Source organism: Mauremys mutica, unplaced genomic scaffold (assembly GCF_020497125.1).
Source record: "Mauremys mutica isolate MM-2020 ecotype Southern unplaced genomic scaffold, ASM2049712v1 Super-Scaffold_100166, whole genome shotgun sequence".
In the NCBI taxonomy this organism is placed as follows: Eukaryota; Metazoa; Chordata; order Testudines; family Geoemydidae; genus Mauremys; species Mauremys mutica.
Genome location: NW_025423279.1, coordinates 383,825 through 410,285, shown reverse-complemented (window position 1 = coordinate 410,285; position 26,461 = coordinate 383,825). Strand labels below are relative to the sequence as shown.

At 49.3% G+C, this 26,461-nt stretch overlaps 4 non-coding genes across 4 annotated transcripts; 1 reads left to right on the top strand and 3 right to left on the bottom strand.

Moving 5' to 3' along the window:
* Positions 1–1,212: 1,212 nt before the first annotated feature.
* On the bottom strand, positions 1,213–1,284 carry TRNAT-UGU. The gene has a single exon. It is a non-coding gene; the product is annotated as a tRNA-Thr (tRNA).
* Positions 1,285–2,507: 1,223 nt separating this feature from the next.
* On the bottom strand, positions 2,508–2,579 carry TRNAE-UUC. The gene has a single exon. It is a non-coding gene; the product is annotated as a tRNA-Glu (tRNA).
* A 13,784-nt stretch (positions 2,580–16,363) lies between these two features.
* LOC123359662 lies at positions 16,364–16,580 on the top strand. Its single transcript, XR_006575908.1, has one exon. It is a non-coding gene; the product is annotated as a small nucleolar RNA U3 (small nucleolar RNA).
* Positions 16,581–19,519: 2,939 nt separating this feature from the next.
* On the bottom strand, positions 19,520–19,593 carry TRNAT-UGU. Its single transcript has one exon. It is a non-coding gene; the product is annotated as a tRNA-Thr (tRNA).
* Positions 19,594–26,461: the final 6,868 nt, after the last annotated feature.

Below are 26,461 nucleotides of genomic sequence, written 5' to 3'. Positions count from 1 at the left end.
TGTATCCCAGAGCCCAGCCCCTCTCCCCCAAACTTCCCCCCCCCCGGAGGATTCACCCTTCTTAGGCAGGTGTGTGTGAGGTGTGGGGCAGGACTTAGTCCCATTCTGGGCACCACCAAAAATTATACAAACCTGCCTCCCGTATCCAGTCCAACCTTCTGCTGATGCACCTCAGCCCAGACCCGTGCAGGGTTTGAAGCTTCCATTGCTTAAATTCCAGGACACTGAGGGATTTCAGCTCCCCTTTGCCCAGCGGGAACCTTCACCCCACTCCCAGCCAGGTTCCTGTCCATGACATCACTGTAGGGGGCCTGGGTCCCGCTGGGTCTTTTCTCTCTCTGTGACAGGCCAGGGTGCAATAACTGGGGCATCTGAGCACCCAGGACCTTCTGTGGGGCTGCCATTCCCCTTCCCCTGCTGTGGTCTCATCAGTCATTGACTCCAGCCTTTTTTCTATCCATCGGCAGCACCATCCCAAGCAAGCTGCACTCGCCTCAAAAAGACAGAGAGTCCTGTGGCACCTTACAGACTAACAGACATATTGGAGCATGAGCTTTCATGGATGAATCCCCACTTCGTCAGATGAATGTCGTGGAAATTTCCAGGGGCAGGTTTAAATATGCAGGCGAGAATCAGCCTAGAGATAAGGAGGTTAGTTCAATCAGGGAGGATGAGGCCCTCTTCTAGCAGCTGAGGTGTGAACACCAAGGGAGGAGAAACTGCTTTTGTAGTTGGCTAGCCAGGCACAGAATTCCCACTGCATTCATCTGACGAAGTGGGGATTCACCCAGAAAAGCTTATGCTCCTGTACGTCTGTTAGTCTATAAGGTGCCACAGGACTCTGTCTCTTTTTATAGATCCAGACTAACACAGCTACCCCTGTGATACTCAAAAAGACAGTGTCCCCTGGTGGGTGTAAATCACTGACCTGAGCACTGACTGCCCCTCTGTTTCCTTGCCTCTCAGTCTGTGCAGATGGGACCTTTCTCTCCAGTGCTGGAGGATTCACCCTTCTCATCTACCCTAGTCCCAAGCAGCACAGTGGGTGGGAATCTTACATGTACAGAGGGGAGTTAGGAGCAGAAACCCCCCCAGACCTTCCATGCAATTGGCACTTGTCCCTCACTGAGCAGGATTAAAACTCCTGCAGGGAGACTGGTGGGCCACATCCCCTCTGGGCATGAGCAAAGCAGCAGGGTGAAAAAAGGAACCTGGAGACGCTGGGAATTGAACCCAGAACCTCTCATATACAAAACATGTGCTCTACCACTGAGCTACATCTCCAGATGGGCTACAGGCTGCACTCAGAGCCCTCCTGTTTCCAGAGCATCCAGTGGCCTAACAGCAGCATGTGGGACACATTCCCTGCTCTGAGGGCCAAACCTGCAGTCCTGGAGGCTGCTGGTTCTTAGGGGTCACTTTGCAGCAGGGCCAGATTCGATGTGTGGGGCAGAGAGAGTGGGTGCCCTGGACTCAGGGTGCAGAGATACACTCAGCCCTCTCCCCTGCATTGGGTGGGGGGTGCTGCCACCTCCTGCTGGAAGGGAATGGGAGGGGAGGGGCGCTGTGAGTCTCTCAACTCCTGACCCTGGTGGCAGCAGTGCTGTGGGGAGCTCCAGGTGTTTCTAGGATCTGCTATTGCCACCTGCCTGTGAAGTCCAGCTTTCCCCAGCACATTCACTGCGGTGCAATTGGGTCACTGTTTCCATGGCTGAGCAGCAAAGAATCACTCCCAGTTTCCCTTCTATCTGCAGCAGGATTAGCCTGTGTTATTCATTCCCCGCCTTGATAATTCAACCAGTCCCTTTCCTACTCAAATCCCCAGCACCTCAGTGATCCTGGTAGCAGGAGTTGGGTCCTGAGATTTTCAGGGTTCTTTCCCCCTCCACCTGGAGTGAACTCAGCTTTTCCCCCATCCCAGACAATCCATGAAATAACAACAGGGGCATAAAGAAAGAGGGGAGGGAACATCTCACGGCCAGGGCTGGATGTGCCCAGGGCCCCCTGCTTGTCCATTGTTTCCATGGAATTTGGCCCCCTGCTTTGCACAAGGGACAGAGAAGGATCTTGCTGTTCCTGTGTCTGTGCAAGGAAAATTGTGCTTCCCTAGGAAAGAGAGGAGGGAAATGGCCCCATGGTGGGACAAAAGCCTCAGGATTAAGACCTAAGGACTCAGGCTGAGAACTGATATAACTCCACTCATCTAGGATTTAACAAATTGTCTTCCATGAAGCAGGGCCAGTTCCAGAGTTTTTGCCATCCCAAGCGGAAAAATAAAAAAGCTGCAATCAATGACAGCTCTACCTCTGCTGCTTTCGGTGGCTGAATTGCTGCTGAAGCCTCCTCTTTCCATTGGTCGCCTCAGTCACCTGCTTGCTGTGCTGGTGCCTGGAGCCAGCCCTGCCATGGAGACACTGGGAAGATGGGGGAATCAGGAAATAAAAACATGGATTTATTTACGTTGCAAGTGAAGAATAACTGAGGTTTTTTTTGGTTTAAGATCACTTTTCCTTGACTGGGAATTGAACCCAGGTCTTGGCAGTGAAAGTGCCAAATCCTAACCACTAGACCACCAGGGAGGTGTTTATATGGGGTTTCTTCTCACTTATACTACACTTTCTTGCTTGTGTTTGGATTCTGCAACACAGAGGAGCAGGTGACGTTTTCCTTGCAAGGTGTGTGTGAATGAATCTTTGGCCAGGTCTGCACAACAAAGTTGTTTCAGCAGAATTATATTGCTCAGCTGTGTGAAAAACACACAACGCTACCTCGATCAGCAGCTTGTGGCTGGTGCACACACTGCAATGCCACGTCTGGCGACAAAACTGCTCTGTTTTGCTGACAAAATAAAATGACTTCGATGAGAGGTCTAGAGCTTTTTGCAGCAAACTTAAAGTGACAGAGTAGACACTGCTGTTCATTATATCACCATAACTGGCCTCCTCCAGTATCCCACAATGCCTGCCGTTGTTGGTGCCATTAGGCATATTCCTAGATAATTCAGGAGGGTAGAAAACCACAGTATTAATGAAGTCTTTCTGTACTAGGCCTGAATTGAACCAAAGTTATTTTATGCTGGTCTAAGAGTCCCTTTATGTTAAACTCTAGTTGAATTCCCAAGTTAGAAGTGAGAATGGAATGTGTAACTGCTTCTTATCAGTACAACACGGACAGCAGGAGATAGTAAAAAGAGGCCCCTTTTATTACTTGTGTTTAGTTTATAAAGAGGGGAGACAAGATAATAAATTCCGAAGTGAACCAGGCTAACAGCCTTGAAAAGTTACTAGCAGATAGATTGTTTGCTGTCAAGAATGATTTAACCTGTTAATGTAAACGCTAGCTATACAATGTGTCTACTATATGGGAGGAGGAAGGGGGGGGGTAGTAAGGGGAGGAGTGGGGGGTAATAGAGATGTGTAACTGAAATCATGTATAAGAAGAGACACACAGCTTTTATCTGTGTGCAGGATTTGAGATGGTAAATATCTCCCTGGCACCTTACTTGAGCTCAAATAAACTTTTTCTGCATTCTCCACCCTGGTGTGATAATTAGTGCGACGCACACCGGGCAACGAACCACTGTTTGCTGCCTCAGGCCTTTTTGGGCCGGCAACAGTCTTGGCGTCCCTGGGTGGGCTCGAGGCAAAATTATGCCTTGCCCGGACTCCTCCAATGGCCGGTGGACGACAGTCACAGCCGACGCCCAGCGCGCACCGGTGCTTTTACCGGGGGCCTCGGCAGGGACGTGTCAGACCGACCTTGGAAGGCACAACGGTGCAACGCACTCAGATAGTGGAGAAGCAGCTGTGGGCGACGGTGAGGAACCGGTCCTGTGGAAAAGGTAGGAACAGTTCAGTGTTGTTAACCTTTTGTTTGCCTGTTAAGACCTGGGGACGCCCAGTGTCTTCCCATAGGTATGGGGCAGGGATAGAGTACAGGCAGGGCACGGTGTATGCCCCCAGAATGCATTCTAGCAAATTGGAAAGTGTTTGGTTTGGATCCAATGACTAAGGGTAAACTAAAAAGGTTCTGTACAGTAGACTGGCCTCAATATCAACTAGAGAGCCAGGAAAGGTGGCCACCAGAAGGATCACTTAATTACAACATGATCCTTCAATTATTTTTGTTTTGTTAGCGAATGGGTAGCTTCTGAAACTGTTTGTATAAAGAGCTCTTGTAAAAATCCCCCATCATATGCCCCAGAGCTGCACTGGGAGGAGGATTGTCCGTGGGAATAATGGTCTTGGTGTGTGTGTGTGTGTGTGTATACCAGTGTGAGTGTCTGTTGCTGGAAGACGCCCAGATTAACCTGTGAAGCAAATGCTAATGATCAGGAGTAGTCTAACGCAAGCCCAGTAACTAGTGGATCTTTAGGAGATCCGACCCACGGTGGGCTGACTCAGCCTGGCATCGTCCGGCGAGGAAGCTGCCTGGGTCTAGGAATGTGTGAACCCATCTTCCCTCCCCCCCACTTCCTTTCTGTGTGGGCTACTGACAGTCTGATCATCTCATTGAATGCAATTAGAGTATACGGCGCTGTGTCTCCCAGAGACTAGCCGAAGCTCTTTGCTGAAAGGAGATGTAGAAGAGTCAGTCATCCTCGTTAATCTCTCCTGTGTGAGTGTCCTGTAGGGAGAGATTCTTAGTTTATGAGCCGCTAGCGCGGACAGGGCCCCCCTCTTTGTGTGTGTAAGTGGAAAAGGGGGGGAAGGGACAGTCTAAATATTCTACCTCACCCCCTAAGGGTACCCCAGCATAGTACATGTACGTACATTATGGTCCTGAAACCTGCAGGTATTTAGAGAATTGGAATCTTTACACGCGTGAAAATCCATCTAAACAATGTCCATTAGAAGGTACCTTCAATCTAGATAAGATCATATATCTCAGAGGAGCTTTTAATTACCAAAGGAAAAGCCTCTGACACGGTGTGAGCAATTCGTCTAGGAATGGGTTAATTTGAAACTCTGCTAAGGCCAGAGATAAAGAGAGAGCTGCTCTGCGTGTTAGGTCAGACTATGTTAAGTATAAAGAAAAATTTTTAGCCCCAGCTGGCTGTGGGAAAATATAGACAGAGGTAAATTAAAGGTAATCTAAGTTACAGAACTGAGATTGCATTTGCAAAGCTTAACTGTTCAGTGAGATTTAACAGTCTTTGCAATCCCAGAGCTGGTATGGCTTGGTGACCTGAACTGGGATCTCTGAAAGAGACACTGCAGGAGATTCCAGGGTGTAAAAGAACAGCTCTCCCAAGAGTGGAAGCATGTTGGAAATACTGGATAAGCTGTATACAGAATAATCTCCTGTCCACCTATTCCCCTTCTCTGAATGTTATATACAGACGTGGTCGTCTGGATATGTGTGAGTATTAAAGTGGCTTAAGGCTTGGGGAAGCTTTGGGGTTTGGTTATATGGTGTGTTTTATCCTCCCCCAACGTCCTGCAGTAGATAAATTGGTAACAGATTTGTCACAGTTTGGTGAGTAATTGAGAATGGGGAAGCCCTATAGAATTTACACCATCTATTTGTTTTACCTTTGTTATGTTGTGTTTCTTTTGTTTGGAACTGTTGGTGTTATATGTTGAGGATTGCATGATTAAAGGTGAGCCTACTCTCAGCTGCAGTAAGTCTGAGAACTAGAAAGGGGTTCTACCCCCAGTTGCAGCAGGACTGGGCAATAGAGTAGTTGGAGAAAAAGAACAAATATGTACTTGATAACTAGAATTGAGCAATTAAGAGCATAGATCATGACCCAGACAGCAACTCAAACCTGCGCTCAGGGCAAGTTGCAGGCTTTGAGACAGGATTTCTAGTTAGAAAAGGAAGCCCTGGTTAAGCAAGTACCAGTCCTTCAGGGACTTGCCAAAATTTAACTATTTGTGCTCAGCATACACCGTAATAGCAGTGTGTTTGCTACAAGGGGAAATTAAATAATTAAACACCAGTGGGCCATGTGTTTTGCCCAGGTGGCAAGCCTCACAAGGGAAGACTTAGGTAGTCTTGTGAGTTAAAATGTTTTAGGGAAAAAGACCAGAAGGGTGGGGGCTAGTTGAGAAGCCAACCCCCCCTTAGTTAAAACTGGCAGTGGAGCAAATTGGTGTCTAGGGAAAGAACGGTTCAGCTAGAAAAGAAGGATCGGGCCCAGGCAGGCAGGCAACAGACGGAGAGATTGAAAAATGGGTTGGAAACTTTTGAGGGTCTAGTGGAAGAAAGGAGTAAATAGGTATAAACATGGGGATTTCAAATATCCAGGAGGATACTTGTAATAATGATTTAAGTTGAGAAAAATGGTTGTTGAAGAAAACAAGTGAGTGATTTAAGGCAGTGTGAAAAGTTAACTCCATAGTTGCTGGAGGGAACAGCAGTTGAACTTTGTAAAAATGCTAAAGAGAAAAATTCTTGGTGTTTTGGAAATGTTTGTAAATAAATTCAGGCAAAGAAATTATTAGATTGCAATCATTTGGTTATGACCCATTTAGTTGAATTATCTAAAGAATGTATATAGTGCTATGTAATTGAAATCTTATTAGGTTCTAAAGGCACTATAAGTGATGATGTTTTCTTTCAATGTTTAAAAGCAGGAGTTAAAAGTACAAAGCAAGTCAGGAAGCATCTGTATTGATGCAAGTTATCTAACTGATAAAGTAGAAGTCACTGAGACCTAAGCTGCCTATGAAACATATATATAAAAATATGGAGTAATTCCCCTGTTTTGCCTGAAATCAACTAAGGTATTTGTATATTTTCAGTGATGATTGACTACCCAGAAAAGGTAGACCCCTGTTTTTGTCTTTCAGATAATCAGAGAAAACTGATGCTAGCTGAACAGCATTCAACATACCATGCCTTTGATGGCACAGTAAAAATTATGTTTTGTTTTATGTTCTGTCTTGTGGTGTCTGTCTGGTGGCCAAAATTATTTTGTTTATGGGATGGTCTGGATTGGAATACAGATACTTGTTTTGTTCAACTTGGAATACAAAGTGCTTGGATAAATTGGGAAAAATATGGTATACTAAAGTCTAATACATCTCCTTAAGTAAGAGAAAGAGAAACTTTATTGGCCAAATCTTTTAATTGAAAATTGTTAATAAAACTTGCATACTAATAGTTTTTGGAAGCAAGGACATGGAAAGTTAACCCACTCCCCATATTGTATTTGGATCCTTCTGGCTATCTCAGATTTCTAGCCAGAGGGCTGAGGATGGTGGGAAACTATTGGACTAGAGGTTGTATGAAATAAACTCGTCAAAGTGGGTGTGCTTGTCCTAACTTGTTGTCCCAAAGCTCTGGAAAAAGTTATTTTAGTGAAAGGATAGATGTGATAAACTTTAAATAATAAGACTAATGTACTGTATAAAGGCAATGTATATGTGTTCATTGTTAGAAAAAGATGTATAAGTGAAGGCTAAGTTTCCTTTGTAGGTTAAAAAAAGCCAAACAGGAAAAAGGAAGAAGGACGAGTTAACTGAGGAAAAATAGCTAACATGCTGAGTTTAAAGATAGGGCATTAGCCCCATTTCAGGACACTGCTCTCAGCTAAGACTTAGCTAACAACCAAGACAAGGGAGGCTTAAATGTGTCCACACAGCTGTAGAGTCTGCAAATCGCTGACAGGCACTAATGCAATGTGTTAGGTTTCTTTTTTCACAGGTAAAGACAAACTACACAAAGACCCTAGGAGTCCTGCCACCCTTGGAACCAGGAAACTGGATCGATGTAAAGCTCCACCAGCGAAAGACTGCTTTGGCTCTATGCTGGAAAGACCCTTATTAAGTCCTGGTGACCACCAACAGCGTTGTGCAGTGTCAGAATCCAGGATTTCCTGACCAAAAAGGACATTAAGGACTGACCCTGGTGTAGAAACCAAGAATTATACACTGACAGGAAGAAATTTGTGGGACCCCTGTTTGAGACTGTGGTATTGATTAGATTTTGGGGTTTATTCTACAGGCTGCGCCCTGTGGTTTGGATAAATCCTTCAGCATGTATTGCTCACAAGGGGCTGCCATACGATTAGCACAACAGAAAGCCTGGGTTGTTTCCTCTGCAAGAAGAGGGAATTGACCAGATCTCTGTGGACTCAGGCCAATAATACAGCAGCCATTTGAAATATTCTTACAAGCTGGGAACATGATAAGAAATTGGGCTAACTAGAAGGGGCTACTAGCCTTATTTTTAGAGCTCAGCTATCCCAAATACAGGCTGGAGTTGGTGGGTTACATGTCATTTCCACCCTCAGTTCTATGACCCAGAAGTTGCTGACAGAGATGGTATTGAGAATCACTGAGACTGGGAAGGTATTGCAGTGGGATCTGGTATATTTAGATGGATCTTGAGCACCAGACTTGGCCCACTGCCCTTACAGACTATCAGGAACCATCTGATCTGTGGTCAGGGGGATGACATACTTGGACACTTTCTGGATGGAAGTATGGACATTCACAATGCTCCTTCCAGGCATGAGGACCGGTTAGGGTGGGTGTGGGCTTCCACATACCGAATCCTACCGGGTCCATAGGGAGGATGAATGTGGGACTGAATACCCCAGCTCCCTAGAGTTTAATTGTTTTTTGTCTTCAAAGTATGAGAAAACTCAACCAAATGTTTGTTGAGTATTCTCAAAGGGGGAATTGTTGGTGCCATTAGGCATATTCCTAGATAATTCAGGAGGGTAGAAAACCACAGTATTAATGAAGTCTTTCTGTACTAGGCCTGAATTGAACCAAAGTTATTTTATGCTGGTCTAAGAGTCCCTTTATGTTAAACTCTAGTTGAATTCCCAAGTTAGAAGTGAGAATGGAATGTGTAACTGCTTCTTATCAGTACAACACGGACAGCAGGAGATAGTAAAAAGAGGCCCCTTTTATTACTTGTGTTTAGTTTATAAAGAGGGGAGACAAGATAATAAATTCCGAAGTGAACCAGGCTAACAGCCTTGAAAAGTTACTAGCAGATAGATTGTTTGCTGTCAAGAATGATTTAACCTGTTAATGTAAACGCTAGCTATACAATGTGTCTACTATATGGGAGGAGGAAGGGGGGGGGTAGTAAGGGGAGGAGTGTGGGGGGTAATAGAGATGTGTAACTGAAATCATGTATAAGAAGAGACACACAGCTTTTATCTGTGTGCAGGATTTGAGATGGTAAATATCTCCCTGGCACCTTACTTGAGCTCAAATAAACTTTTTCTGCATTCTCCACCCTGGTGTGATAATTAGTGCGACGCACACCGGGCAACGAACCACTGTTTGCTGCCTCAGGCCTTTTTGGGCCGGCAACACCGTGAACTCGCCTGCCCTGCATTCCTGCTACAGAGCCATGGGCCCCTCCCCTTTCATCGCTCTGGGAAGTTCTCACAGCTGAGCCTGCTGCTCTGCTCCAGCAGCCAGGAGCAAATCACTGCCATGGATGCTGCGCTCTCCCGCACTGTGAACACAGAGCAGGGTGGCAGGAACTTCCTTACATTGTGGGGGGGGGGCACCGGCATCTGAATGGGACACCCCCATGACACCCCTTCCCTCAAGGAGGCTCTTACCTTCTAAACAGGGACGGCTGTTTTCTAGTAAAATCACTAAAAAGGAAGGAGAAAACTCAAAAGAGGTTCCACCTGGCGCTCATGTCCGTGAACCCAAATACTCTCTCAGTCCTCAAAGAGAGACCTGGAGAAGGAGACTGGCTGCAGCAAAGCCACAGGGGTCTCTGAGGTTTCCCTGGCCCCTTGCCCCTGTCCTGCCTGGCTGATGTCAGCATCTCTCTGTGAGGTCATCACCTCCCCACCACCTTTGACCAATAGTCTGAGGTCCTGCAAAAAGCCTTTGTGATGTCACTGCCACACCCCTCCCTTGCTGTGCTAATGTCCTGCCCCAGGCCAGGCACTTTGGAGGTTTGAGTTACTCCCTGTGGATCACCCCACTCAAGGAGCGTTCGTTCTAGGAAGCAAGCCGGCTAGACAGGAAAACATCAGACGCTGCTCCCAATGCTACACTCAGTTTTTCAGAAATTAGTCGACCTTATGGCCAGAAAAGACCATTAGAGCATCTAATCTGACCCCCTGCATATCACAGGCCTCCTGTATGACACAAGAGCTACTTTTGGGGCAAACACATTCCAGAAAGGCATCTAGTCTTCATTAAATGACATCAAGAGATGGTGAATCCACCACTTTCCTTGGTAGCTTGTTGTTGTAGCGAATCATCCTCGCTGTTCAATATTTGTGCCTTAGTTGTAATATGAATTTGTCTCTTTTCACCTTCCAGCCACTGAGTCTTGCTATGCCTTTCTCTGCTAGATTACAGAGCCCTTTAATACCCAATCTTTTCTCTCCATTAAGGCCCTTCAACACTTCAATGAAGTCACCTTTCAATCTTCTTTTGATAAGATAAACAGGTTGAGCTCTTTCAGTAGCTCACTAGAAGGCATTTTTCTCCAGCTCTCATAACATTTGGTGGCTCTTTGCTGCCCCAGCTCCAATTTCACAACATCTTTTTCAAACGAGGACACCAAAACTGGAGGCAGTATTCCAATATCAGTCTCACTGATGCCGTGTCACCTCCTGTGACATTATTGACATAATCTGTAACTGTATAGATCACCGTTGCGACCACTGTTCTATATTTGCGGCCAATATGGTAGAAAGGTTGTCGTGTAAGGGGTCTATGGAGAGTTCTGATTGCCTGATTATAATGATGCTATCTCTAGATGTGTATCATTTTTGTAGTTGACGTTATGAATATTGGCTCTATGCTGCCCGTATTTCAAACTTGTGCTCTGCTTCTGGGAAACACCCCAGACAAGTTGGTGTCAGTTCTGCCTAGCCTGCTTGATGACCCATTAAGTACCATCAGCTATACAATCGACCCATTGAGAGAAGGCAGATATGCCTTGTGCCTCAGCAAAGTATGCAGGGACCTGCCTATGGACAGAACTCAGGTTTTTCTATGCCACGTGCTGTATAGAGTGTCCTTGGGACAAAGAAAGCAAAGACCACATAACAAGAGACTATAAAACGCTGATGCCTCATCTCCATCTTGTTTTCAATCCTGCTTCATACCCCTGGAGGGACTTTGCTACAAACTGAAGCTCTCTTAAGGACCAAATGACCCATCCCAGCTGTGGATGGACTCCAGAGACTTAATTTCAACCTGCAGTTTATTCCATCACTGCTACAAGCCTGAACCAAGAACTTTGCCATTACTGAACGGTTAAAATCCATGTGCATTTTATATAACCACCTGGTCTATGGATTGTGCCAGCTCTTTTCCAGACCCAAAGTCCAGAGTATGGTCAAGGGACCAGAGACCTAGGAAATCGTGATCAGCTAAGAGAAAGCTGGGTGAACAGAAAGCCTTGCTTGCTAAGATAGGCCTGGTCAGCAAATTGCCAGGTATTGGAGCTAAGAACTAAATAATTGTGTCTTATTCAGAGTTGCAGATTGAACAAAGAGGATTAACAACACTGACAGGAAAACTCTCTCCCATCAGAATGGAGCAGTGGTTCTCAAACTGTGAGTCAGGACCCCAAAGTGGGTCATGACCCTGTTTTAATGGGGTCACCAGGGCTGGCGTTAGACCTCAAGCTTTGGTTTTGCCCTCCCCCACGGGGGCGGGGCTCAGGCTTTGGCTCTCCCCCTGCCCCCCGCACCCCGTGTGGAAAGGCTTGGTGCTTGGTCCCTCTTTCCAGGGCCATGCAGTAAGTTTTTTTGGCAGAAGGGGGTGGCAGTGAAAGGAAGTTTGAGAAACCCTGGCATAGAGCATCTCCATTACTGAGCTGCAGCATAGACTCACTGTTTGAAACATTGACCTGGCCTTAGCCTCTGAATATGTCTAGGCTTGGATCCCTGTGGCACCATGGGTGATCAGACACTGAAAGTGCAGCCATGGAGACACCACACACCAGCCTTGCCTAGCTGGCAAGAATCAAACTTCCACAGAAAAACCCCTATGGTATCATAGCCCAGCTCCCTCAGCCACAACCACTTAACACAGGGGCCTTTCTACGCTCTGGTTCTGTTCTCACTGAAGGGTCATTTCCAATTGTTTGCTCAGACCAGCTTCCCCAGCACACTCTCTGCTGTGCAGCTCTGTACGTGTGGCCATGGCTGAACAGCAAGAATTCCTGCCCATTTCCCTACTGGCTGGAGCATGGCTAGAGTGTGTCTGTGATTAATGATGCTGCTGTAGATTGTTCATTCCCTGCCTTGGCAATTCAGACAGCCCCTTTTCCCGTCGTATCGCCAGCACCTCTGTGAGTCCAATAGCAGGGCAGGTTTTCTCTGGGCACTGAGATTTTTCAGGGAGTTGGTGGCTCCTTTCTTTCCTCACCCTGGAGTAAACTCAGTTTTTTATTCTATCCTTGATGACTCATGGAATAACAACAGCAGCATGAAGAGGAGAGGGAATATCTCACTGCCAGGGGGTGGAGGGTGAAGGTGGACACGTCCCCTCTGTTTGAGTATTGCCATTGCAGGAGAGAAGGTTTCAATGGAATTGAATGCCCTGGCTCAGACCAGAGACACAGGGAGGTTTTTCTGTTCATGGATCCATGCAAAGGAAATTGTGTCTCTGTGTGAAACTGAGGTCGGAAATGAAACGTCCACATGGTGGTGCCTGAGGCAGAAGGGACCCCTATAGGATTAGAACAGGACACGTTCTCAAGCAGCATGTTTCTTACTTTGCCCATCTGTAAATTTGGATTATTATTGATGGAAATATTTTGCCATTGGGTTGTGTGTTTCCACAGAAATTGACATTTACCAACAAACATGTAATTCTTCCAAGCCTGCCGAGTCTGCCCTTGGTGAGTTTAGAGGGACACATTCCCTCTTCCCACTCCCCATGCCAGGCCTGGACTCTCCATGCTGCCCACTTCCCACACTGCTGGGATCATTCCCTGATCTCCCCTCAGAGCTCTGTCCCCCACTCCCACTTCTGGGATCCCCTCCCAACACTGTCTAATGCTCTGTTTCCAGGCTCCCTCCCCATTCCCTTCCTCCCCTCTGAGCAAAAACTCTGCATTATTCCCACACTGGGAATTAAACCCAGGCTGCTTTGGTGAAAACCAGGAATCCTGACCACTAGACCCTATGGGACTGGGATTGGGATGTTTGTCTGTTAAAACAACCCCTCAGAAGAGCAGCATCGCCACCCAGTGAGGGTTGCACACAGGGCTGCATTAACCCTTCAGGTGCTGAGGTTTCCCTCTCTCCATTCCCAGTGCCTGTGATCAGGAAACAGACATCAGGGCTCCCAGGTGCTGCACAGACCATGACTGAGATCAGGGTCCCATATTGCGCTAGGTGCTGTACAAACCCTGGCCAACACTGGGACACCCAGGGGGTTCCCCTCAATTTCTCTGAGCCTCTGCTGCCCAACTTCTTCTGACTCCCTCTGGATCACCCTCCCACCTCGCAAAAAACCCACCTTTCCAAACAGTCCTTCTTTCCCTGCCCCCTAATTCTGCTTTCACACCCTGGGACCATCTCCTCTCTTTGTCTCTCCCACCCCCCAGGTAAAGCAGAGATGGAGGCAACTTCAGCCACTGGAGACAGCCCCAGCGAGCACTGCAGCCCGCCCCGGGGACGGGGGTGTTTGCAGACACAGGAGGGGAGCAGCTGGGAGTGGTGGGTGCTGGTAAGAAGGAGGCAGGAGAACTAAGCCCAGAGATGGGACATTGGGCAGCTCCTGGGGGCGGGGCTCTGGCACAGCCCGGGGGCGGGGCAGCTCCTGGGGGCGGGGCTCTGGCACAGCCCGGGGGCGGGGCAGCTCCTAGGGGCGGGGCTCTGGCACAGCCCGGGGGCGGGGCAGCTCCTGGGGGCGGGGCTCTGGCACAGCCCGGGGGCGGGGCAGCTTCTAGGGGCGGGGCTCTGGCACAGCCCGGGGGCGGGGCAGCTCCTAGGGGCGGGGCTCTGGCACAGCCCGGGGGCGGGGACGCTCCTGGGGGCGGGGCTCTGGCACAGACCGGGGGTGGGGCAGCTCCTGGGGGCGGGGCTCTGGCACAGACCCGGGATGGGGCAGCTCCTGGGGGTGGGGCTCTGGCACAGACCGGGCGTGGGGCAGCTCCTTTGGGCGGGGCTCTGGCACAGAACAGGGAATCGGCAGCTCCTGGGGGGGGGGCTCTGGCACAGCCCGGGGGCGGGGCAGCTCCTTTGGGCGGGGCTCTGGCACCGACCGGGGATGGGGCAGCTCCTGGGGGCGGGGCTCTGGCACAGACCGGGGGCGGGCAGCTCCTGGGGGCGGGGCTCTGGCACCACCCGGGGGCGGGGCAGCTCCTAGGGGCGGGGCTATGGCACAGACCGGGGGCGGGGCAGCTCCTGGGGGCGGGGCTCTGGCACAGACCGGGGGCGGGGCAGCTCCTGGGGGTGGGGCTATGGCACAGACCGGGGGCGGGGCAGCTCCTGGGGGCGGGGCTCTGGCACAGACCGGGGGCGGGGCAGCTCCTGGGGGCGGGGCTCTGGCACATTGTGACGCGGGAGCCCAGGCGGTGCAGCTGCTCCCTGGTGGCCACGTGCTGCCAGCAGCGCTGGAGCTGCCCAAGCCGGAGCGGAGCCGCTGTTCTACGCTGCAGCCAGGATCTGCCCCCGGCCCCGCTGGGATCCAGGTGGGGACAGAGCCTGGGGCCCGGGGGTTCCCCGCTGTGTGGCGGGCGGGGGCGGGAGGGGAGGGGAGGGGAGAAGTCGGAGCTGCAAGCGGGGGAAGGGCAGTGGGGCAGGTGGGGGTTGAACGGTCTCTGTGCAGCCGAGAAAGTCCAGGGGGAGAGTGTGTGTGAGTCGAGGGGGGAGATACCTGCCTCCTTCTCCTGTCTGTGCCACTTCCCTCCCCAGTACTGGTAACAAGTCTCTCTGGTTCTCCCCCTTTTCTCTCCCCTCACCACACAGGACTGTCAAACCCAAGGAGATTCCCTCGTTTTTCCTAAAATTATTGACTCTCTAGTCTCTTATTTTTCCTGATTTTTTTCTATAATTCTCAAATGTCAATTTAAATTCTCCTCATATTTGGGGGGCTTCCCCCACCCCCATTTAATCTGCAGCAATTCGTCCTTGTTGGGGTGGGAAATTGTTGCCCTGAGTCATTCCCCAAAAGGGATGGGGGTTACTGGGTGCTGTTTGGGGGAGCCCTGAGACACAGCTCCCTCTGTGGTGGCGATGGGGTGGCCGTTCTCTGCCAGCCACAGGGCATGGCTGGGGCACCGGTGGGGAAGGAGGAACCAGTGTCCCTTATGGCGCCTACCCAGCCCCTTTGGTTCTGCTCCTTTCTCGCATTTTGTTCAGAGAGTTTATTACTGTGGAGGCTGAAAAATGTCTGTGGATTTAGCCCTGGCAGGAGGGGTCAGGTCTACACTGTAATAAAGAGATCGAGCATTTCCCAGCAAGGCCAGGTAGTATATATTGTGTGGATTCTGCTCACATAACAGAGAAAGTTGCCTGTGCAGCTCACAAGAGTAAATAGGGTCAGACCAGAAGATATCTTCTTTCCACGTGGGAATTGTGCAGGGACGAACAACAGACCTAGTGCAGCTGTGTTGCCACTGTCTGCTAGCACTGAAATGGTTCCGAATGCCTTGGGTCAAGTGGCACCAGTTCTAAAAGTAAGGGTGATTTAGTGCTGTGGTTCTCAAACAGGGGTATCCAATGGTCTTCCAGGGAGTAAAGCAACTCATCTAGATATTTGCCTAGTTTTACAACAGGCTACATAGAAAGCACTAGCAAATTCGTAACAAATTAAAATTCATAGATTGGTTTGTTTATACTGTTCTCTATATTATACACTGAAATGTAAGTACAATATTTATATTCAAGTGATTTATTTTTATAAATATTGCATCTGATTTTGTAAGCAAGTAGTTTTTAAGTGAGGTAAAACTTGGGGGTATGCAAGAGAAATCAGACTCCTGAAAGGGGTACAGGTGTCTCTAAAGGTTGAGAGCCACTGATTTAGTGCAGGTACCACCGGTAACATAGAACCCTGCAAAAACTTCTAGTGCAGATGAATTTGAGAGCAAGCCGGAGAGAAACAGCTGCGGAGCATGCTAGAAAGGGCTGACGTGTCCGGATTGTCTGTGCCTGACAAGCTGTCATGTGGTAAGGAGGAGCCTGTGAGAGGTATGGCAAAGCAAGAGGGTTTGATTGGTCGGTAGGAGCTCCACATGCTAATCAGGAGGTGTGTTTCTGTAAATAGCGACATAGACATTTTCTAATGGTCAGTGTGCTAAAGCTGTCCCGATTGTGCTTTAATGAAATGGGGACTTGGTTTTAGATTTTTGTTCTTTAATTCGCTGGGGGTGAAACCCATTTTATGAAAACATTCACCGTGGGAAGAAAGCTTGTGCACATTAGCCTGGGTGTGTAGCCGAGCACTGTTTTGTTAAAACTATACTTTCAGGGACCATTTCTATAGTTTGTAACTAGAGAAGTGTGGTTGAAAGTGTCTGATCTCGCTAACCATGATAAGGAATTAAAGTGTTTTCTTCTGAACATGAAGTGAGTGGACAGTGTTGTTTTAATGCAGCTGCTGTTTGCTATTGATGATTGTTCTTGCTTTCCTTTTAAGAAACTGAGAAGAAGAAAACACAGACTGAGGGGTTAGTCCTTATAAAATAAGTTTAAAAATAAGTGTTTTGGTTTTCTTTTCTGTTATTTGAATTTGTTTAAAGCTTTTGTTCAGTTCTGTTTTGTGGCAAGTCTTAATTTGTTTTGGTGGAATTTGGAAGAAAAGTAAAAGTAGTGTGAAAGTGGTGTTTTAAAGGTTTCTAATTCAGTACTTACTGAAAGATTTTTAAAATTTCTTTATGGTGTTCTCTCTTTTTTTCTTGTCATCTATTTCAGAATTTAGGTAGGGTCCTGTGTCTACACGTTCTCTTCCTTTTCCCTTTTCTTCTCCGCTTCTCTTTTCTTCCCTTCCCATTTTTCGGGAAGCCCCTATTTTTACTTCTCCTGCTCTGGCAGGGGGTACGCAGTTTGCTCTTGGCCCCAAGCCCATCAGACAATCCACACAGGATCTGAGAGTTGCTGTCTCTTGGCCGTATAGTGGGTAGAGGGTTCTAAAGCTGTCTCAAGGTATGTCTACACTATGGGATTATTCCGATTTTACAGAAACTGGTTTTTGGAAACAGATTATATAAAGTCAAGTGAACGCGGCCACACTAAGCACATTAATTTGGTGGTGTGCGCCCATGTACTGAGGCTGGTATCGATTTCCAGAGCGTTGCACTGTGGGTAGCTATCCCATAATTCCTGCAGTCTCCCCTGCCCATTGGAATTCTGGGTTGAGATACCAGTGCAATGACGGGGCAAAAACAGTGTTGTGGGTGATTCTGAGTAAATGTCGTCAGTCAATCATCCCTCCATGAAAGCAACGGCAGACAATCATTTTACACCCTTTTCCCTGGATTGCCCGGGCAGATGCTATAGCACGGCAATCATGGAGCCCATTCTGCCTTTTTTCACCATCACTGTATGTCTACTGGATGGTGCTGACAGACACGGTACTGCAGTGCTACACAGCAACCTCCCTTTGCCTTTTGCAAGTCAACAAAGATGGTTGTTAACCCATACCATACTGTGTGCTGCTTTGCAAATTGACAATGACAGTTACAAGTTATACTGTACTATTTGCTGCTGTCATAGGTGCTCTTGGCCAGCAGCATCCAGTAGACATACGGTGACATTGAAAAAAAGGTGAGAAACATTTTTTTTTCCATTTGCTTTCGGGGGGGGGGGGGGGGCGACAAATACCCTGAACCATCCCCGACAATATTTTTGACCCTTTAGGCTTTGGGAACTCACCCAGGAATTCAAATGGTTTTCAGAGATTGCGAGAACTGTGGGATAGCTACAGACGTCAGTCGCCCCTCCCTCCATGAGTGTCCATTTCATTCTTTGACTTTCTGGTACGCTTGTCTCAGCTCCTTAAGTTTCAGCACTGTGTCGAGTTCCTGTTGTGGCCTCTGTCTATCATGGCCTTGGAGATTTTTTTCAAATGTTTTGGCATTTTGTCTTTTGGAACGGAGTTCTGATAGAACAGATTCATCTCCCCATACAGAGATCAGCTTCAGTATCTCCCGTACGGTCCCTGCTGGAGCTCTTTTTTGATTCTGGGACTGTATGGTCACCTGTGCTGATCGGCGCTCCACGCTGGGCAAACAGGAAATGAAATTCAAAAGTTCGGAGGGCTTTTCCTGTCAACCTGGCCAGTGCATCCGAGTTCAGATTGCTGTCCAGAGCAGTCACAATGGTGCACTGTGGGATAGCGGCCGGAGGCCAATACCGTCAAATTGCGGCCACACTAACCCTAATCCGACATGACAATACTGATTTCAGCGCTACTCCCCTCATCGGGGAGGAGTACACTACGTCTTCACTACCCGCCATATCGGCGGGTAGCAATCGATTTCTCCGGGATTGATATATCACGTCTCATCTAGACGCGATATATCGATCCCCGAACGTGCTCCTGTTGACTCTGGAACTCCACCAACCCGAACGGCGGTAGCGGAGTTGACATGGGGAGCTGCGGACATCAATCCCGCGCCGTGAGGACGGTAGGTAAGTCGATCTAAGATACTTTGACTTCAGCTGAAGTTGCGTATCTTAGATCGATTTCCCCCCGCTATGCACTGTGGGATAGCACCCGGAGGCCAATACTGTCGAATTGTGGCCACACTAACCCTAATCCGAAATGGCAATACCGATTTCAGCGCTACTCCCCTCGTCGGGGAGGAGTACAGATACCTTTATATTGAATAAGAGACCTTTATATCGATATAAAGGGCTTCGTTGTGTGGATGGGTGCAGGGTTAATGCGATTTAACGCTGCTAAATTCGATATAAACTCGTAGTGTTGACCAGGCCAGAGAGAGCAGCAGGTTTCCCCTATTATTTCCCACTCTTGTTTTCTTGACTAGTTTCTCCTCTGCACCAACTTGCTCTTTTGTTTTGTGAGCCTGGCTAGCTCAGTTGGCAGAGCATCAGACTTTTAATCTCAGGGTTCAAGTCCCTGGTCAGGTGATAAACTACTCACCAAGATCTTAACCTGTCTTTCTGGAGTCCTCTTTGATGTTACTTTTTCTCTCCAGGATTTTCCCTTTCCTCAGAAGGGCCTTTTTGTGTGTGGGTTTGAAGGGGCAACTTCCTGACAGCCTCTCTGTCCTCACAGACTGGAGGAATAAAGGCCTCTGGGCATAGAGCATGTTCCTCCCCTACACACACACACACACACACAAACACACAGAATATCCCTAAGGAATTAGAATCACCTGCTGCCTTCCCCTGTCCTGCTGGATCCCCAAATGAGGATGCTCTTCAGCCTAAACCCATGTCCCCTCTTTTCCCAGTGCCCGTCAATCCCAGCCCTCAGTCCCTCCTGTGCTCACTGCTCCTCACTCCCAAGCAGAGCCTGCTCCTCTGCACCCTTCTCCTCAATCCCAATTTAAACAGCCATACTGGGCTGGACCAAAGGCCCACCTAGCTCTGTGTTTTGTCCTGTCAGTAGCCAATACCAGGTGCCCTAAAAGTTAATCAACAAGGCACCACTGGGAGTTGAACCCAGGCTCTCCTGTTTACAAGACAGGTACTCTAGCTAGCTAAGCCATGGTGCCTGCCTGGAACTAAAACACCGTGTCTGCCCACACCTGACTCCCTGCCATCCCCACTGGGGCCTGACAAGCTTTGCTTGTGTTTGGATTCTGCAAAGCAGAGGAGCAGGTGAGGTTTTCCTTGCAAGCTCTGTGTGTGAGTGAATCTTTGGCCAGGTCTGCACTGAAAAGTTATTTCAGCATCATTACATTGCTAAGTTGTGTGAAAAACACACAACACTCCCTCGGTCAGCAGTTTTTGGCTGGTGCACACACTGCAATACCACGTCTGGCGACAAAGCTGCCCTGTTTTGGTGACAAAATAAAACCACCTCGACGAGAGGCCTAGAGCTTTGTGCAGCAAACTAAAAGTGACAAATTGTCAGTGTAAATGCTGCTGGTCATTATATCACTATAACTGGCACCCACCAGTATCCCATAATGCCCGCCGTGAACTCGCCTGCCCTGCATTCCTGCTACAGAGGCTGGGCCCCTCCCGTTTCAGAGCCCTCCCATTTTTAAAAGTCCTGGGGTGTTGTTCCCCCCCTGTTCAGGCACCCCTGAGGCCCTGCACTTCACACAGCTCTCCCTGATTTCAGTTGTTAGTGAGGGAGCCTCACTGCTAGCGCAGACTGGGCAGTTTCTTGCATGAGAGACACTGTCCCAAAGCAGGACTAAAATTTGGGATTAGATTCATAGACTTAAGGTCAGAAGGGACCATTATGTTCATCTAGTCTGACCTCCTGCACAATGCAGGCCCCAGAATCTCTCCCATCCACTCCTGTAACAAACCCCTAACCTATGTCTGAGTTACTGAAGTCCTCAAATCGTGGCTTAAAGACCTCAAGGTGCAGGGAATCCTCCAGCAAGTGACCCGAGCCCCACGCTGCAGAGGAAGGCAAATGTCCGAGAACAATTCTAAGGGGAAGGTGAATGCAGAGCTATGACACTGGAGGTGCCCAGACCTCCAGTAGGAGCAACGTGGAAATTAATAATGGGAAGATCATTTGTGAAATTAGTCATCACAACAAGCTTTGTCTCTGTTCCTATTTCACGCTGTGGTGTTAGTTAGAGGAATCAGGACAGATTTTTACTATATTAATTAAACACTTACTTTTATTTACCCAAGCCAAAAACTTAGTGTCACTTATTTTTTCTCTCTCCTAGCAAGAATGAATTGAATTTTGTGACTTTCTGGAAAGTGCAGCGAGATTAAATGTGGGGAATTCAGTCTCTGTGTTTGTGAGCTGATGTTTTCCTCTCACAGGTCAGTGCCTGCACTGAAATACCAAGAGGGATCTAAGTGCTGGTGTACGCTGGGCACAGAACTGACAGAGCGACGTCTCTCAGGGTGTGAACCCCCCCCCCCGACCCCATAGCGTTAAGGTGACCTAAGCCCTGGTTAGATAGTGCTAAAGAAAAGGAAGAATTGTTCTGTCCATGTAGCTATTACAGGGATGGGAAAACCCCTCCAGTCACTGTCTACTCAAAGTGCTATAGCAGTGCCACAGCAGCGTTTTAAGTGTAGACAGAGTGAAACTAGATTTATCTCCAGTTCGCACTGTGGATGCTCAGGCACTAAGACTGCAATAATAACAACAACAGCACAGTGCTTGTGTAGTTGGCAGGATTCAAGCCTGCGCAGGGAGACCCCAATGAATTTCTAGTTCATTACCTTAACCACTCGGCCACAACTACTTGATATACAGATGTTCCACTACATGATAATTCTGTTCTCACTGAATTGTCACTTCAAATTGCTCAGACCAGCTCCCCCAGCAGACTCATGACTGCGCATCAGTGTAAGTGTGTTCTGGGCTGAACAGCGAGAATTCCTGCCCATTTCCCTTCCTGCTGGAGCAGGATGAGAGTGTGTTTGTGTGAACGACATTGCTGTAGATTGTTGTTCATTCCCCACTCTGACAATTCAGACAGTCCCTTTCCCATTCAACTCTCCAGCACATCGTTCCAATAGCAGGTGGCAGGATTTCTCTGGGGCACTGAAATTTTTGCAGGAGGCTGGTGCATGAACGTAGCCTTGCATTCCACCCTTGATGTTTCATGGACTAACAACAGCAGCAGAAAGAAAGAGCCGAGTCAATATCTCCCTGGCAGGGATGGAGGTGCCACGTCCCCTCTGTCTGACCGTCGCCATTGCAGGAGAGAAGGGTTCACTGGAATCGAACGCCCTGGCTCAGACCAGAGACACAGGGAGGTTTTGCTGTTCATGGATCGGTGCAAAGGAAATTGTCTCTCTGTGTGAAACTGAGGAGGGAAATGAAATGTTCACATGGTGGCCCAACGCCCTAAGGAATGTGAATGGGCCCAACGCCCTAAGGAATGTGAATGAAGGACTCTGGTTGAGAAATTATTTAACAGGAATTTGTATCAATGTATTGCCATGATTAAAATCTAAGGCCTGGTCTACACTAGGCGTTTAAATCGGTTTTAGGAGCATAAAACCGATTTAACGCCAAAACCGTCCACACTAGGAGGCACCTTATATCGATTTTAATGGCTCTTTAAACCGGTTTCTGTACTCCTCCCTAACGAGAGGAGTAACGCTAGTATCGGTATTAACATATCGGATTAGGGTTAGTGTGGACGCTGATCGACGGTATTGGCCTCCGGGAGCTATCCCACAGTGCACCAGTGACCGCTCTGGACCGCAATCTGAACTCGGATGCAGTGGTCAGGTAAACAGGAAAAGCCCCGCGAACTTTTGAATATTTCCTGTTTGCCCAGCGTGGAGCTCCGATCAGCACGGGTGGCGATGCAGTCCGAAATCAAAATAAAAAAAAGAGCTCCCGCATGGACCATGCGGATGTGATCGCTGTAAGGCAGGCAAATCCGTTCTATCCGTTCTATCAGCGCTCCGTTACAGAAGATGAAATTCAGAATCCTTTTTTAAAAATCTCCAGACAGACGCCAGAGCAGGGACTCAGCGCACTGCAGCGTGACAAGCGTAACGGAAAGCCAAAGAATCAAATGGATGCGCATGGACTGGAGGACTGAAGCTATCCCACAGTTCCTGCAGCCTCCTAAAATTATTTGCATTCTTGGCTGAGCTCCAAATGCTTCTAGGGTCAAACACAGTGTCTGTGGGTCAGGGCATAGCTCGGCAATCTACTCACCCACCCCCCACCCACCCCCAGAAGCGAAAGGTAAAACAATCCTCTGACTCTTTTACATGTCACCCTATCTTTACTGAATGCTGCAGATAGACGCGATAGTGCAGCACTCAACACCAACATCCTTGCTCCCCCCCCGTCATGGGCGGCTGATGGTACAATACGATGGAAATCCATCCTCATCATCAGCCTCAGCTGATGGTACAAAAGGACTGGTAACCGTCCTCGTCATCAGCCTATTGGCCCTAATTTTTTCTGGTGGATGGATGGTGCAATATGGCTGGTAACCATCCTCATCATAGCAACAGGGGGCTGAGCTCCATCAGCCCCCACCCTTCATGTGTAAAGAAAAGATTCAGTTGCCCCTGGACTAGCAGTGGGATGCTGGGCTTCTCTTCTACACACTGCTTAATGTCCTGTCTGGACTATCATAGCAGCTGGAGGCTGCCTTCCACTCATTTCTCACTAACAAGTCAGTGTGTCTTATTCCTGCATTCTTTATTAATTCATCACACAAGTGGGGGGACAATGCTACGGTAGCCAAGAAAGGCTGGGGGAAGAACGGAATCAACAGGTGGGGTTGTTACAGGAGCACCCCCTGTGAATAGCATACAGATAATAATTTCTGCAGGCTCTGACACAGAGCAGGTGGTTCTCTAGCACACTTGCCTATATTAGGCAGCACTGATTCTATTTTTTTATACCAAAAAGGAGGGATTGACTCAGGGAGTCATTCCCAATTTTTGCTTTTGCGCCCCTGGCTGATTGGCCAGGGGCACTTATGACAGCAGCCAATGGTACAAAACAATGGAAGGTACAATATGGCTAGTAACCACTCTTGGCTTTTGCGCCCCTGGCTGATTGACCAGGGGCACTAGCAGCAAATGGTACAAAAAGACTGGTAGCCATGATCATCCTCAGTTCCAATTTATGGAAGGGTTTGGATGGTGCAATATGGCTAATAACCATCTCTGCTGTCATGCAAAAGCAAAAGCATGCTTCTGTGTAGCGCTGCTGAATCGCCTCTGTGAGCGGCATCTAGTACACATACGGTGAGAGTCACAAACGGCAAAAAAAGCTCCAAGATTGCCATGCTATGGCATCTGCCAGGGCAATCCAGGGGAAAAAGGCGCGAAATGCTTGTCTGCCGTTGCTTTCCCAGACGAAGGAGTGACTGACGACATTTACCCAGAACCACCCGCGACAATGATTTTTGCCCCATCAGGCACTGGGATCTCAACCCGGAAGTTCCAAGGGGCGGGGGAGGCTGCGGGAACTATGGGATAGCTAGGGAATAGCTACCCACAGTGCAACGCTCCAGAAATCGACGCTAGCCTCGGACCATGGACGCACACCACCGATTTAATGTGTTTAGTGTGGCCGCGCGCACTCGATTTTATAAAATCTGTTTTACAAAACCGGTTTATGCAAATTCGGAATAGTCCCGTAGTGTAGACGTACCCTAAGGCTAAAAGGCAGCCATTGTTGTTGGTACTTGTACCTGTGTAGGGACACCCCAGTGGGTGTCAAGTCCACTGCCTTCACCAGAGGTGGTAGATTATTTTATCAAGGACAAATTTCTTGGTCAAGGCCTAGGCTCCAGAGAAAACAATACACTGCTGATAAGAAGAAGTACATAAAAGATTTTGCAGCCACCATGGGCATAACTATGATGTGTCGTGTTTCACTCTTTATATCTGGCACCACCTCCTTTCCCTTTAGCCTTGTAGTTGACCAAGGGCAAAGCTGAACATCTCCTCAGATACCAGGGAGTGTTTATGTCCATTCCTGCGAGCTACACAGGGGTTTGATGTTGCTGCTTTCAATCCTCCGGCTCTGCCGGGATAAGGAACAATTCAGGCTGACACTGAACTGAAGGAGGAAGATCAGTTTTTGACAGGCAGAGGGACGCCTCCTCTTAAAGGTGTTTGTCTGGCTGGCAGTCCTGGTTCCCAGGTCTCGCCCGTGGGGCTCCAGCAGTTTTGGGACCGGGTCACTCCCTTGGCCCCACCTGCTGCCCCCAGGCGCTCCCTCACCCAGGGGCCCCGTCAGTGCAGTGGAGCTGAGCAGCATCTGCCTGCTCGCTCCAGTGGCTGCCGGCCCCTCCGCATGGCAGGGCAGGGTGGGTCGGTGCCTCCGTGTGCTGCCCCTGCCCCGAGCCCCTGCAGCCAATGGGACACTGCGGGGGTGATGCCTGGGGGCAGCAGCACACGGAGGCCCCCCAGCCTGCCCCGCCTTGGAGCCCCAGGTAAGCGCCTCACTCCTGACTCCCTCCCAGAGCCTGCACCCCCCTCCACACACGCCTGCCCCCAACTCCCTGCCACAGCCTGTGCCCTCTTCCTCCACACACCCCCTCCCGCCTGCCCCAATCTCCCTCCCAGAGCCTGCACCCCCACCCCTCCTCCTGTTCCCCCCCCCCTGCCCCAGCCCAGAGCCTGCACCCAGCACCCAAACTCCCAGAGCCAGAACAAGGAATTTTTGTGCCCGAGGCAAGGGCCGGCTCCAGGCTCTTTGGCGGCAGATCCCTCAGTCCCTGTTGGAGGGAAGGACCTGCCGCCCAATTGCCGCCACTGCTTCATTCATCCTTCGGCGGCAATTTGGCAGCGGGTTCCTGAGTCCCTCTCGGAGAGAAGGACCCACTGCTGAATTGCTGCCGAAGAAGCAGCAGCGGTAGAGCTGCCGCCGAAGCGCCGCTGATCGGGGTAGAGCTGCGCCCCTCCACTTTGCGCGCCCGAGGAAAGTGCCTCACTCGCCTCGCCCTTGTTACAGCGCTGCAAACTCCATCCCAGAGCCTGCCCCCCAGAACCCCTCCCCCACCCAAACTCCCTCCCAGAGCCCAGGCTCTCACCCCTTCTACACCGAAACTCCCCCCAGAGCCTGCACCCCTCCTGCACCCCAGTCCCCAGCCCCAGCCCAGGGCCTGCACCCTAGACCTCCTCCCCCCACCCAAACTCCATCTCAGAGCCTGCACCCCAGAACCCCTCCCCCACCCAAACTCCCTCCCAGAGCCCAGGCTCTCACCCCTTCTGCACCGAAACTCCCCCCAGAGCCTGCACCCCTCCTGCACCCCAATCCCCAGCCCCAGCCCAGGGCCTGCACCCTAGACCTACTCCTCCCACCCAAACTCTCTCCCAGAGCCTTAGGCAGCTGAGGGGCAGAGTTTTGGGGGGCGGGTTCTGGGCAGTATGAGTGACATTATTGGCCCACTGGGAGGACTGGAGGACTGGCACTGGCCCTAAGGTAAATTGAGGTTGAGACCCTGCTTTAAGGGATTGGAGCAACGCTGGAGAGACTGACGGGCAGGGAGCTGGGGAGCTGTGTGTGCCCCAAGGAGAGTTGTTGTTGTGCTCTGGTGACACAGAGCGGGGGTGGGGAGTTTGTAAGCTGTGGTGTTTGTATAGAAGAGAGAAAGTTTACTAACCCCCAGGTTAAAAACTGTTCCTGCTCTGGGCTATCCAGGGCACTCTCTGTTGTGAGTGTAGGTCAGTGGGTGAATGTTTCCTTCTAGGATAGTAGGTTTGTAGTTCCAATGCAAGTGATTCCCTTTAAAAACTTTTTCAAATGAAAATCAATTTCCAGACCCATCTCCTGTATGTTCAGGAGTTCGCTGAATGGGGGCAGGGGGCTTGAAATGAATTTAAACACTCAGCATTTTCCTGTGCAAATGTATAAAGACCTAGCAGAGCTGTCCAGCAGCTGAAATCAGTTCCGGTCCTCGGCGTCTCTAAGAGGGACACTTGGTAGCTGAGGCATGTGGGACG